Below are 14,625 nucleotides of genomic sequence, written 5' to 3'. Positions count from 1 at the left end.
CTTCCAAAAGGTGAAGAGGGGTCATGGAGTCATGAGTGGAAAAACTTTAAGAAGCCCTGGTCTTGGAGAACCCATGATAAAAAGACGCTTTTCTCCTCAGGAGAGAGGGTATGAAAAGTTGTATATACTGTCAGACTAAGTTGCTTTAATTGGCTTTTGATCCTTTTTTCCTTTGTTATAAATAAGGGTCAATGCAAGGGGAGGCTGGCATAGGGGATATACTGATAACTTTCTGTGGACTAAAAAACAGGGCAATGATATTGTAGTTGTTCATCCTTCATTTTCAAAGAGGACTAATGACATCACAGGGTGATGTTTTGAATTACTTGTGAATTGGATCTAAGTGAAGCAGAGTTGCACAACATCATCAGCCTCAGTCTCTCTTCCAGAGTTATTTAAGTCCAGTGGCAAGACGAAAGTTACAATGAGTAGCAATGACCCTTCGAAGATGCAGTGGACGGAATGGTGAAGGCCCAGGATGCAGGGGACGACCTTGGCATCTTCAACGTCTGACCAAGCTCTAAGATCCGCAGCCTTCATGGTCACTAGGACAAATTGTTCTCGTTTGCCCATTCTGCTGGGGGACGTCTTCACGTGCTTGGGGTAGACACCCCCCTAACTCACTGACAGGCTTGAGGCCCATTGTTTACCCTCAATCTGGTTTAGCCTATCTGCCAAGATCGTTTATCAGAGTGTGGCTGCTGTTTGCGCTACAGCTTCTTGGAGCCACAGGTGAGAACTGAGTGCCAGGTAGACACCAAAGGTGGATGAGCAGCCCTGAAAAGGGCTCTTGGCAAGCCCTCGCCCCAGAGGTGCTGTCCTCCCTTATCACCCCACTCACCCCAAAAGGCAATGATAAACCTTTTGTTTTTTGCTTTTTGGAGGGCAATTGGGGTTAAGTGACTTGCCCAAAGTCACACGGCTAGTTTTTGTGTTAAGTGTCTGAGGCCGGATTTGAACTCAGGTTCTCCTGATTCTAGGGCCCGTGCTCTATTCACTGTGCCACCTAGCTGCTCCTGATAAAACTTTTTTAAAAGAAGAAGATAAGACTACTCATTTTTTGCTGCATACATTATTACTTTAAACTCAACACATACTTATCAAGTATCTAAGTACATATTAGGCACCAAAGGTATAGATATGACAGCAAACAGTCTCTGATCTCATTCTAATGGATATATATACAACATGTAAACAAAAAATCAAAATGGATATTCAAGCAAAGGGATAAAAATGTGAGAAGTGATCCCCTTCTCCTATATGAGAATCAGAGAAGCCTTCATACAGGCAAAATCACCAAACTTGAAGGAACTTGAAGGAAGAGAATTTCAATAGGCAGAGATGTGGGTGGAACCAGGCACAGCTAGTGGCCCAAATGGAATGTGGGTGTAAAAGGGGAGGACATTTTGGCCCTTACATTGTACTCCGATGTCCTGATGGGAATGAACTTGCTCTTTATGCCACACAGCCTGTTGTGGTTAGAAGCAGTTGACTTTTGGATTTGAGGATTTAAACAGACAGGTACTGAGATGAATTCAAAGGCAGTTGGAGGCAGGAGACAGTTCCTCTGCCACTGTTGGTGTTATATTTGTGACTGTAAGGCTGTGCCACCTGGGTATTAGCCCCATGGACACTTCAGTAACACTCTGTTTCAGGGCGGGGGTGCACAAAGGCCAAAGGCTGTATAAAGATTAATTCAACAAACATTTACTAAAAGCCCACTGTGTAAAGCCTTGTGTTAGGTGCTGGTGATGCCAAGATAAAAATTATGTACGCCCTGCCCTCAAGGAGCTTATGTTTTACTAGAGGTATACAAGTCAAAATCAAGTAAGTGGATCAGGAGATGTTGGGAGTCTGGCTAGTGATGCTGTGTGTCTATGTAACTGTGACCATGATAATCATGATCTAAGTGAATCATGAGTTAATTGCATGTATCTAGCTCTCATTTCTTGGGAAGATGAGAGATTTCAAATAAGACACTGAGAAGGAAATGCATTATTTGCTTTGGTTTTGTTCAAATGGATGGGGAATAGGCAGGGGAACTAGTTGTTTCAGACGTGTTAAACCTGCTGGCAAAATATCCGGCAGGTAGTGTGACTTTAGTGCAGGAAATGGAGATGGGAAGTCATCCAGATAAAAGTGACAAAGTGAATCCATGAGAACAGATGAGACCGACCACTCACTAAAGGAGAGAGAACATTGACAGAAGTCTGATGATGATAGTGCCTTTGAGGAATAAGAAGGTAAACTAAGGAGGAGACCAAGGAAGAGGAAAACTAGGAGAGAGCAGCTGTGGAAATCGTGGAAGCCACAGGAGAGAATATTCAGAAGGAAGGGTTAGTCCCTAGGCTAGAGAAAGGTGAATTCAACAATCATTTACTAAAAGTCCACTATGTAGAAGGCACTGTGCTAGGTGCGGGGCAAGGGGGATGCAAAGATAAAAAATGGTGCCCTTCTTGACCTTGAGGGGCTCACAGTCTACCGGTATGCAAGTTAACATCAAATAAGTACAATATAGTAAGTGATTGGGACCAGGAGGATGGACGCTGAGAAAAGGCCACAGATATGGAAACTAAGAGGTCATTGGAAACTTTGGGAAGAACAGTTTCTGTAGAATGGAGAAGACAGGAGCTAGACTGCAAGAGGGTGAAGTGGATGGATGGTGACACATGAAAGCAACAAGTGTGTCTACTTTCTTTATGATTTTAGCAGACAGAACAGTAAGCTTGAAAAGGGTGAATGGTGAGGAGAAATTTTATTTTCATTTTTAGAATAGGAGAGATCTAAACAGGAGAGTATCCGGTAGAGAGGGGAGATATTCCAGATGTGACTTAGCTATCTCGATATGGCTCATAGGGAAGTAGGAACAGGCCTGTTCCCTAAAACTTGTTAGTCTAAGAACAATAAGTTTAAGGTTTAAGTTAAAACTCCTGATTACTGTTTAGTAATGAGGAAAAGAAGGGCCCCAAGCTTTATATCGGAGGCTTGACTCCCAACATACCAGTTCTGCAAAGAACACACATAGAAAATAGCAAAGAAACCCATTTAACCAAGTCAATAGCAAAATATCTATGAATTGGTCCAGCCTAGGGGTGGGGAATCAATCTGGAAAGCAGCTTGGAATTATGCTAAGCCACTGACTAAAATGCTCATGATCTTTGATCCAGAGATTCTGAGTTTGATTCAGAAATGCTGTAGCAACCTTTTTTTTTTTTTATATAATAGTAAAGAGTAGACAGAATTAAAGGAAGCAAAGTAGATGTCAATCACAGGAAATGGCTTAACATTATGGTATACTAATATGATGGAATGTTACTATACTAAAGGAAAGATAAATATTTTTTTGAAATATAATCATTGGGGCAGCTAGCTGGCACAGTGAATAGAGCACCAACCCCTGGAGTCAGGAGGACCTGAGTTCAAATCTGGTCTCAGACACTTGACACACTAGCTATGTGACCTTGGGCAAGTCACAACTCCAATTTCCCTGCCTTTCCCCTCTCCAAGAAAAAAAATAGAATTGTTACTGTTGTTTAGCTGTGTCTGACTCTTTGTGACCTCATTTGGGGTTTTCTTGGCAATGATACCAGAATGGTTTGCCATGTCTTTCTCCAGCTCATTTTACAGGTGAGGAAACTGAGGTAAAAAAGGGTTAAGTGACTTGCCCAGGGTCACACAGCTAGTAAAAGACATGTGGCTTATGGACATCAGTGGTTCTCATATTCAAAATATCACAGAATGTAAGAGTTAAAAGAGACCCCAGAGAACAAGTCCAATCTATAGGCATAAAAAGATGCCTTATAAAACATACCTAATAAATGTCATCTGGTTTTTTCTAAATATCTCAAATGAGGGGGAATGAAGGACTTGTGGGTATTGTGCACATACCAACTCCTATCTTGTGACCATCCTCCATTTTGTTGGTTTCCTATAAAGCACCTGATTTTTGGGAAAGTCCCCAAAACTCTCCCTCCCCCTCCCTAGGGAATTTTGAAATCCCCTAACCTTTCTCCAATTAGAAATTAGATTACTTAGTCTTACATCTTGGTTTATATCCGATTGTTTTCTTTCAAAAATCTGTCTTCCCCTGTACTCCAGGTCTGTGGGTTACTGAGGAGTCCCTTGATTTGTTTATTATGCCTGCTTCGCTAATAAATGGCAAAGCTCAGATTTCGTCACCTCGGTATAGATCACATCAGTTTTGGTTGAGCCAACCAGGTCAAGACAGGACCCAGACCCCTGACATGGGCTCTAGAGCACTCCAGGATCTTTACCAAGGGAGTTCTTCATGGGAGATTGCCCTGGAGGTTGGACTGCCCCTATCCCTTGATCTCAAATCCTTCCAAGCTAAGGCAAACCCCACACTGCTGGGGATGGTTAGCTCTTACATTATTGGTTAGTTCCTACATTATTCCCTTTCTGGGAATGATGGGATCCGGTATGAGTAGCATACCAACTGGAACCCTCCCTGGAAATATTTCTTTTGGCCTTGGTCCTAGGGAAGCTCCTGAGTCAATGGGGAAAAACATGTGCTATTGAATTGTGTGAACTTTGGTCTAAAAAGGCAGGAGACTCTGCTGGTAATTTGCTTTGGCTCTGATTTGGCACCGGATTTTAAAAACTGAGGCTAGCCATTATAAATCCTCATTCTGATCAGATGAGTTATTGGTTTTGCTGGGCCACCTTGTGTGATGTCCTGTGCCCCCCACTGTCTAAGGGACCATCTTCATTCTATCCTGTCTTACCTGTTCCTCTTCAGCATATTCCTTCTAGCAGCTCTCTCTTGACCACTTTGGCTCCTCTACCTCATACTGCTAGGGAGACTTCTCTGCAGATCTTCCCTCCTCCTTCCTTCTCTGCTACTCTCTTACTCTCCTCCTGCTGTAACAGCAGATTTAATCGCCTTTGAACATGAGGGACCTGCTGCAGGTGTTTTTCTTTCCTGGGAAAGAATAGTAGCTGATCCTGCTAACCTGGAATTTTTTTTTAACTGTAGAAGTCATTGTGATAGTAATGGCATTTAAAGATTCCCCTGTATTGGCTTGGTTTTCAAACTGATTGTGTTAAAACCCAGAGCTTGTTAATCCCACCTGTGGGATGGAAGTGTTGATGTGAAAAGAAAGTCCTGAACTGGGAGGAGCTGGTGACATAGATTTGGAGAGACACAAGAGAGAGGCAGAAGAACTTTTTGGAAGCAGCACCCACGTGGAGGCAGAGATAGAGACTGAGAAGGATTGCTGGGGCCACTTTGAATCGCCCTGGACTTTTGAGACCTGCCCCCTGAGCTGCCAAGGACTGAGGAGACATGGCTGTTTTGCTGGTACTTTGTCTGTCTGTTTTGATGTTGTTTTGCCAGATTTGTCCACTGGTGAAAGACAGTCCTTTTGTTGAAGAAGTCCTGGAGCCTGGCTGTTGGCTAAGAAGCCCTGAGACTGTCCTGCAGACAGAGAGTGAATGCTGTCCACTGGTGAAGGACAGTGCTGTTGTTGCAGGGGTCTGGAGACTGTCCTGCAGACAGAGTGAATACTGTCCACTGGTGAAGGGCAGTGCTGTTGTTGCAGGGGTCTGGGAACCTTTCTGTTGGTTCAGAAGCCCTGAAGGATTTTCTTGTTGTATGTTTACAGAAATCCTGGGAGAGGGTTTTGCTAATGTTTTCAGGGGTTCTAGGACTGTTCTGCAGACAGAGGACGAATTAATGAAGGGACTGGCAATGTATCTTGTGGCCTTGCTAAGCCTTGTCTCCCCAGGAACTAAGATTGCTGAGAACTTGCCTCCTGTCAAGATGAAGAAAAGACCTCCATTTGGGTATTAAGTGCTGTGCTTAAACTTGATGTAACTCTGGGGTAGATTCAATTGTGATCCAGGGGTGTGGAACTTTTGACCTTTTTGTGTTTTATGGTTGAGCAAATGAATGTACTTTACTTAGATTGGAAACTAATCTCCATTTGAGAAGAGGGGCTTTGTGGTGGACTAAATGAAGGTATAGCCTAAGGGTAAAGTAGTATTTAGAACCAGGACTTTGTAATTGATTGAATGAATGGAAGGTCCTGGGGTGGGGTAGTACTTGGAGATTATTGAATCATGCTTAGTAAATGCTGTATTTTGAATGATGTCATGTTTTGACCTCTGTTCTTGATTTTTCACTGAATAAAATGGAGAGCACCTATGCTGGTATTCTGAACCTTGGGAAGTTGCCTTTCCTTGGCATTACATTACAGTCATCAACCTTTCAGTTCCTCTGATCTCTCCACTTGAAAGGGATACTCCTAAATTTGATGAAGATCCTAGAGCTGTTATAACCCAATTTTAAGTCATGTTTGGGAGTTATAATTCTACCTGGGAAGGTGTAATTGATTTAATGGAGACCTATTCTCCCTGGGGGAAAGAATTCCCATTAAAGAAGCTGTAAATACACAAGGCCAAGCAATTGGAGAACCTAGTGGTCCTGAGGATCTTCCTAATTGGCTGTTCCAAGACCCTTATTGGAACCCTCATTTCCAGCCAACTACCCCCAGGTTACAGCAGACCAGGGAATCATTAATCAGGGCCAAATGATAAATCAAGTGTGCTCTGTGAGATCTGAGACCTGGAGTAAGTTCTAAGAAATTGCTGACGAAGAGAATGAGACCCCCTAACAATTTTTATGATAGGTTTGGTAAAAGTGCTAAGTGGTATGCAGGATTAGATTCAATCAATCTGAGAGATACATTAATTAATAATACACATTTTGTTAATCAATCAGCCAGAAATAAGAAAATATTTTCAAAAGATTTGCCCTGGCTGGCATGAAAAGGGTGTTGATGAGCTTAAAGGCATCATTCAATAAATATATTCATGAAGAGAGAGATAAAGAGGAGAAACCTAAGCCAAAACCTCAGATTATCTTTGCCCCTTCCAAATTTGGGCCCCTATCCAAGCAGCTCTTGTTCTCATTCAAACTATTTTCAGGGTGCTGGGGGCTATGCAAATGCTTCTGCTGTCAGAAGGGGGCCACACTGCCAGTCAATGTAGAAAGAAAAAAGTGGAATTTAAGATATGGGAATAGAAGGGGCCCTAGAACCAAGGAAAGATCTACAGATTGGGGGTGGGGACAGGGAGCACAGAAGGGAGCACAGATTCTGATGTGGATCTTTTTGTTTTTCCTGATCCTCACGTCCTTGCCCTAGATTCCAGTCTCTATTTCCCACCCCATCCCCACTCCAGTGAGCCCAATGTCACCCCAAAAGTCAGTGACACAACTTATAAATGCTTACTAGATGGCGGAGCTTAAGCCTCTAAGATCATCCCTCTCAACATAACTGTGGATCACTGTGAAAACTGCTTTTGGTGACCATAAGACCTCTCAGGCAAGGTCAGGGAGTTAGTCTGAGAGGAGCTTCTAGTGCCCACTGCTTGCTTTTTGGAAAATCCTTGAAAAGATCCACATGATATACCCCTTAAAACAACAAACCCTTTCTCACTGGAAGAGCTCAGAAAGTATGCAGAAAAAAGTGCTTGTGTTTCCAGCAAGCAAACAGATGTGGTACTCACTGAATACACCTACACTCAGAGAGGCGAAGGAGTGAGGGTCTATAAGTTCTGTCCTTCCTAGTAGACTTAGGGTTAGTTAAATTCCTCAAATTCCTTACGTTATTTCCCTCTCTCTCTTTCTCTCTCTATATATTCTACGTTCCCTCTCTCTATATATAGTCAAATTCCTCATATTTCTCACTTTATTTCCCTCTAAATATTCTACATTCTCTATATATGCAGATTACATAGGTATGGTAGTCAGGATACTGGTGACCAGGGCATGGCCCCTCAGGCTTAAACTGGTTTTTCCAGTTTAATCCCTTTCTAATCCACTTGGTGCCAGGAGCCAGAATGGCCATTGTCTTAGTAAAATAAGTGAGCTTCCCCACAGCTATTGATCATCTCCCAATAACATTTCGGGAGCAAAACAAGATACCATTATATCCCTTCTTAAACAGTCAACTTTCAGGGGAATATTCCTTTCTTTTTATCCGAGAAATCATAATGAAACTATGTGGGGCAAAAGAGTCAATTAAATTTTTTGTTTTAAATGTAGAATAAATAAGTAGGAAAGAGAAAAAAAAACTAGCCCTAAACCCCAAGCTATCTTGTGAGGTTTCAGCTATCAAAATTTATATTCCTTTGGGCAGAGCACCAACAGATAAAGAGTATGGAATAATTAACTCTTTTGTCCCATGTAGTTTCATTTATGATTTCTTGAAATACAGCAGGAAACCCGGGTTTTGATAAAGACCATTGGGATTCAAAGGGAGCTACCTGACCATGCCTCAAACTGGGATCACTCTGGCTTTCACTGATTGACCAACAATAGGTCCCAGTCCAAGCCTCACTTGGTGATGGGGTTTTGATGGCTCACAGTAAATGTAAATAGCAATTGTTTCTGTTTTGGCCAGAAACTCTGAGGGTCTTCCTCTCCCAGGCTGATTATTTTTTAAACTAGGTAAAAGAGGACATTTTTGGGTTTTTTTTTTGTTCTTTTCTCTAGTTTTTTTTTTTTTTTTTTTGCCTTTTGGAGGGCAACTGGGGTCAAGTAACTTGAACTTGCCTAAGGTTACACAGATAGTATTTTTGTGTGGGTGTTGTGTCTCAGGCCGGAACCGAACTGAACCGAACTTGGGTCCTCCTGACTCCAGGGCTGTTGCTTTACTCACTGCGCCACCTAGCCGCTCCCCCTCCCCCCCCCCCCTAGTTTTAATCACTGAATGGACATTGCCTCAGATAAACTGAGATCTGGGAAAGACCTTGGTTTAAAAAGGCCAAGGTGCATCTAGGATGCCCTGCATCCAGGGTCATCTCCAGTTGTTCTGATCTATATCTTGCCACTGGACCCAGATAAAGACTTTGCATAGTCCTGTTTCACTTAAACCCAATTCACTTGCAAGTCAAGACATCACTTCCCTGATGTCATTGGTCCTCTTTGAAGAAAAAAGACCAAACACAACAATCTGAGTCTCCCATTAACCTGTTAGATCATGATCTTTGTAAACTGAGAGAGACTATTTTCTGCTCCCCTTATCAATCTCTGTCCCTGCAACTCCCTGAGAACTCCTTCTCACACTCATTCTCTCTCTCCTTCCTAAATTGGTTCAGAATGCCCAAGAGTCTCATGAAGAGTTCTGATATTCCATCAGACACCCTTGATTCTCTCTGTGGGCTACTTCATCCTCAGATGTGGGATTATTGAAATCTACTGTCCCCATTGCCACCAGAACTAAAGGAGTGTAATGGGAATTTGAAGATCTTCCCTAACCCATAACAGACCTAGGGGGGAGTTTGAAGACTTCCCCTCCTTTGTAAGTAAACTCTGCCCCCTAATAGGCTGAATGTAATCACATGGAGCCTGTGATGGGGGGAATTTGCTAAAGGATGGAGCAGAGCCCACATGAAACTTCCCTGCTGTGAAGATAAACTCTGCCCCCTAATAGGCTGAGTGTGGTTGAATGGAACCTGTGGTGGCAGGAGTGTATTGAAGGGAAGCAAAGCCCACAGGAAGCTGGTCAGAGCTAGTAAGACAGTGGGGGAGAGAGGACACTCATTAAGAAGATAGAGGTATTTGTGAGTAGATATTGATCTTGTATTAGTTTGTGGGAAGTCTGAAGGATACTGTGGCTCTCAGTGTTATTATGGCTTCTGAATATCTTTGGTACTATGATGGAATCGGCTTACTGGTTTTGGGATTGTGTTTTCTGGTGTCTAAATAAATGCTTCAGTTCTATCCTCTATCTGGAAGCTTGGTATATCTTGCAATTGAACATCATTAGATACTTATAGTCACGGTCTTTATTGTGATTGCTTTGGTGCTACAGGGAGGAACCCCATTATCCATTCCTCAATATCCTCTGTTTAGGTAGCCTATCAAAGGTATCAAATACCAATTTTTGACTAAGAAATCAATTCTATGTAAAATTCCCTTGTAACATGTCTATCCTCCCAGTTAAAAAAAAAATAACTCAAGCCAGGCCCTAATAGTAAACCTGTTTATTGCTCTATACAAGATTTACATGCTATTAATGCTTATGTTGGACCCAGGCATCCGGTTGTTCCCAATCCTACTACCATCATCTGAATTTGCTGTGAGGTTATTTTTTATCCCCATGCTATCTGGGGAGTGGCTGGATATTGTCAACAGTAGCTTTCATCTTTTGGTGAGATCATTAGTTTCTCTAACCAAAGGCTCTAATGCAGAGCCTCTGCAGCTTGAACTACACTTGACTGCATTTGCAGACTTCAAGACTGACTCAGCAGCTCCTGAGTTAGGACTCCCAAATTACCCTAAGTCCTTTTTTCTTGACCTACACAAAAACAAGGGTATGGCTATTTTGAGTCTTCACTCAATTCCTTGGACCCTTTCTTTGCCCTGTGAGGCATTACTCCACTCAGTTAGATTCAACAGCTGTTGATATTAGAAAGGCATGGGTGGCCCCAGTTATTAAATATGTTTGTGCTTCCTGTCCTGCTTGTCATGCATTTAATCAACATGCATTTTGTGCCATTGCTTTTAGTGGATTAGCTTATATTCCTGTTGAATGCTTGCAAATTGATTTTATTAATATACCTACATCTGGCCACTATAAAGTTTGTCTTCTAATCACTGATCAGCTGACTTAGTAGAAGCCTTTAGTAGTGCAAAAGCTACTATTGGTTTTGTTGCTAAGATTATTCTGAAAGAAATCATGCCCCAGTTTGCTTCTAGCTTGTGTTGATTCAGAAAGATGGTCCCATTTCATTGACATGGTCCCTACCAAATTTATTGTCTTGGGGTGATTCCTAGATTTCATACCCCTTACTAACATCAGAGTTGAGGATAGATCAAGTGCATCTTAAAACTATTGTTGGCAAATTGTGCTCTGAGAATCATCTTAAGTGGCCTGACATCCTCCCCGCTCCAGAGCAGACTACAGAGGGAATTGAATGTAACTCCTACTGAAAGGTTTTTGAGCACCATCCTATAAAGGGAAAACCATTTTCCACAGTCTATACGTGAATACTGGGAGATATTTCTATTGCTTCTTATATACAAAACAGACTGAGGGAACTTCATGACACAGGAACCTTGGTATAGACTGGGCCCTTGTACTTATCATCGAATGATTTTCAACCTGCAAGAAAGATCTGCATGAAGAATTTTCAGTGGACCAGCAGAACTAAACTGCTTGGGAAGACCTGTTCCAAGTACTGCTGACCATTCCAACTGCAACCAAGATTGGAGAAAAGGTCTCTTGGATACACTTTTCCCAAGTAAAACCTGCTCCATATTTAGATATATGATGGATTTTTTTTTTTGCTTTGTGGAGAGCAACTGGAATTAAGTGACTTGCCTAAGGTCACATGGACAGATTTTTTTGTGTGTCTGACATTCCAAGAAGTGTTGGAGCCCAGATTTGAACTCAGATACTCTGGACTCCAGGGCCAGTGCTCTATTTACTGCACCACCTAGCTGCCCCTATATGATGCATTTTTTACTTTGCCTAGCCTTACTAAAGTCACTCATTTTTCTTTCTTCTTCACTCAACTCTTCCTGAAAGGGTGGGGAAGTGAGAAGCACCCATTTTCCTAGAAAACTGGTAAGTATAGTAAGATGAATGCTTTTTGCCACTTGCTTAATTTCTTCTTTCTTTTTCTTTTGCAAAACACCAAATCTATATTTACATCCACATATAATAATATACCTTGACTAAACGGAAATATAACATAAACTAAATGAGTAATGTCTACTGCTTGACAAATTTAAGTTTTAACAATTACAATAAGTGAAACTAGGGGCATCTAGGTAGCACAGTAAGAGCACCAGCCCCAGAGTCGGGATGACCTGGGATCTAATCCGGGCTCAGACACTTAGCACCCACCCAGAAACACCTGGCCGTGTAACCTTGAGCAAGTTAACCCCAATTGCTTAGGGGTGGCCAGGTGGCTCAGGGAGTTAGAGCACCGGCCCAGAGTTGGGATGACCTGGGATTGAATCTGGAAATAACTGGCCCTGTAACCTTGAGCAAGTTACTTAATCCCAATTGCTTTAAAAAAAAAAATAAGTGAAACTGGAATTAAATAAATATAAAAATTCCAACAAATTGTACTTTTGTATAAATGCACTGCTATCTTAAAGGAAAAAAAATGCAAAACCAGTAGTATCCCAATAGTTAATTCTGATGGGCAAAAGAGTACTTTGAAGTACAGGGCTGTGGAATTATTGACATTTGTTATGCATTTAAGAAATGTGGTTAAAAATGAAAAATCTAAAACCCCCTGAAAATTGCAGCATAACATGAATTGATTGTTTATAAACAGATTTGGTAATTTTTTTTTAGAAGTTTACATTTCAGCCCTCTTTCACACAACCCTTAAGATATGAATATCTTTATAGCATTCGTTCTGTAAGACTCAGCAAATCAGGCAAATATTAGGCCAACCACCTTCCAAATGTGTTTATTTGAAATATATATTGAAAAATAGACTATAAAAAAGTACAAAACTGAGTACTGTCGGGAGGCAGAGTCGAAACAGTCCGTCCACACAGATCCAGCTTCCACCTCCCCCAATTCAGGTAAAAGGTGACTCTGAACAAACTTGAGAGCTACAGAACCCACAAAATGACACAGTAGCTAACCTCCCCTTAAGGAGAGCCTGGCAGGCCTGCAGCAAGCAGCCAGTGCAGCACTCTGGAAGCCAAGCCCAGCCCCAGGCTCGAATTAGGTTTTAGCCTCAGGGCAGCCTGACCAGCCACCAGCTAGAGGGATTTCAGATCACCAGCAGCTGTGGTGGTTTCCAGAATTATCAACCCATAGATGCTAAGGACAAAGTGAGAGGTCAGTGCAGTGTGGATTTTGGGATCCAGTAGTTTGGGAGTGTGGTCCAGCCTTTATCCCCTGGAGGGAGAAGCCGCTGAGGCACCACGGGCAGCTGCCACGTGGCAACTTCAGCTTCTGGCCTACAGACTGTAGGGGGACCAGGCGACCAGTTCGAGGGATAATTGCTCTTGCTTTTACGTGCTTGGATCTGGATTGTGGTCTAGGGTGAAGGTCCTGGGGTGTGTGACCAGCTAGCCAGAGAGTGTGGAGGATTCAGAGAGGGCACCCAACTAATACTTTCTGCAGCTGAGAAAACCCCAGAGTTTGGGATAAAGCTCCTCTTTCTGGTAGCAGAGTCCTACTGTGGCAAAAAGACCCAAAGTCAAGTAATTGAATGGCAACGTGAGCAAACGAGGGAAGCAGAGCAAACAGAGGAATCCAATATTAGACTCCTATTTGGGGGACAAAAAGGATCAAAGCATGGTACAGGAGGAAAACAGCAAACTCAGAACTCCTGCACCAAAAACTTCCAAGAAAAAAATAAGCTGGTTACAGGCCAAAGAGGAGCTTAAAAAAATTCTGAAAATCAAATAAGAGAAGTGGAGGAAAAATTGGGAAGAGAAATGAGAATGATGCAAGAAAATTATGAAATGAGAGTCAACAACCTGACTGAAGAAAATAACACCTTAAAAAATAGACCAGATGGCAAAAAGGCTCAAAAAGGCAAGGAGAAGGAAGAATGCCTTAAAAAGCCGAATTTGCCAGATAGAAAAAGAATCTCAAAAGTTCACTGAAGAAAATCATTCCATCAGAATTAGATTGGAGCCAATAGAAGCTAGTGACTTTATGAGAAATCAAGATACTATTAAACAGACCCAAAGAAATGAAAAAAAAAATAGAAGACAATGTGAAATATCTCATTGGGAAAAGCCACTGACCTGGAAAATAGATCCAGGAGAGATAATTTAAAAATTAATGGACTATCTGAAAGCCATGATCAAAAAAAGAACCTAGAAATCATCCTTCAAGAAATTCTCAAGGAAAACTGCCCTGATGTTTTAGAACCAGAGAGCAAAATAAGAGGTTGAAAGAATACACTGATCACTTCCTAAAAAAGATCCCCAAAAGAAAACTCCTAGGAATATTATAGCCAGATTCTGGAATTCCCAGATCAAGGAGAAAACATTACAAGCAGCCAGCAAGAAACAATTTGAATGTTGTGGAAATACAATCAAGATAACACAGGAGCTGGCAGCTTCTACACTGAGGGATAGAAGGGCCTGGAATATGATATTCTGGGAGGTCAAAGGAGTTGGGATTAAAATCAAGAATCACCTACCCAGCAAAATTTAGCATCATGTTTCAGGGGAAAATGTGGTCATTTGGTGGAATAGAGGACTTTAAAGCATTCTTGCTGAAAAAACCAGAGTTGAATAGAAAATTTGACATTCAGATGGATGAAGCAAGAGAAGTAGGAGAAGGTAAACAGGGAAAAGAAATCATAAGGAACTTATCAAAGTTGAACTATTTACATCCCTACATGGAAAAATTATAATTGTAACTTGTGAAACTTTTTCTCAGAATGAGAATAGTTGAAGGGAATAGAAGTGTATATATACACACACACATACATACCGTGTTTCCCCGATAATAAGACCTATCCCGAAAATAAGCCCTCCCCTTACTGTGTAAGATTCCTCTAAAATAAGCCCTCCCCCGAAAATAAGCCCTATTGAGATCGCTACTGTAGTGAAGGTGATCCCCTGCGCTACACGCTACATTATGGTACCCTCTGTATGCACCGTCC

The sequence above is a fragment of the Petaurus breviceps genome, unplaced genomic scaffold, assembly GCF_028583685.1.
Source record: "Petaurus breviceps papuanus isolate PSGF00001 unplaced genomic scaffold, PetGlider_PUasm1.0 64, whole genome shotgun sequence".
Lineage (NCBI taxonomy): Eukaryota > Metazoa > Chordata > Mammalia > Diprotodontia > Petauridae > Petaurus > Petaurus breviceps.
The sequence above is the reverse complement of the archived record's forward strand: the minus strand, read 5'-3'. Positions refer to the sequence as shown.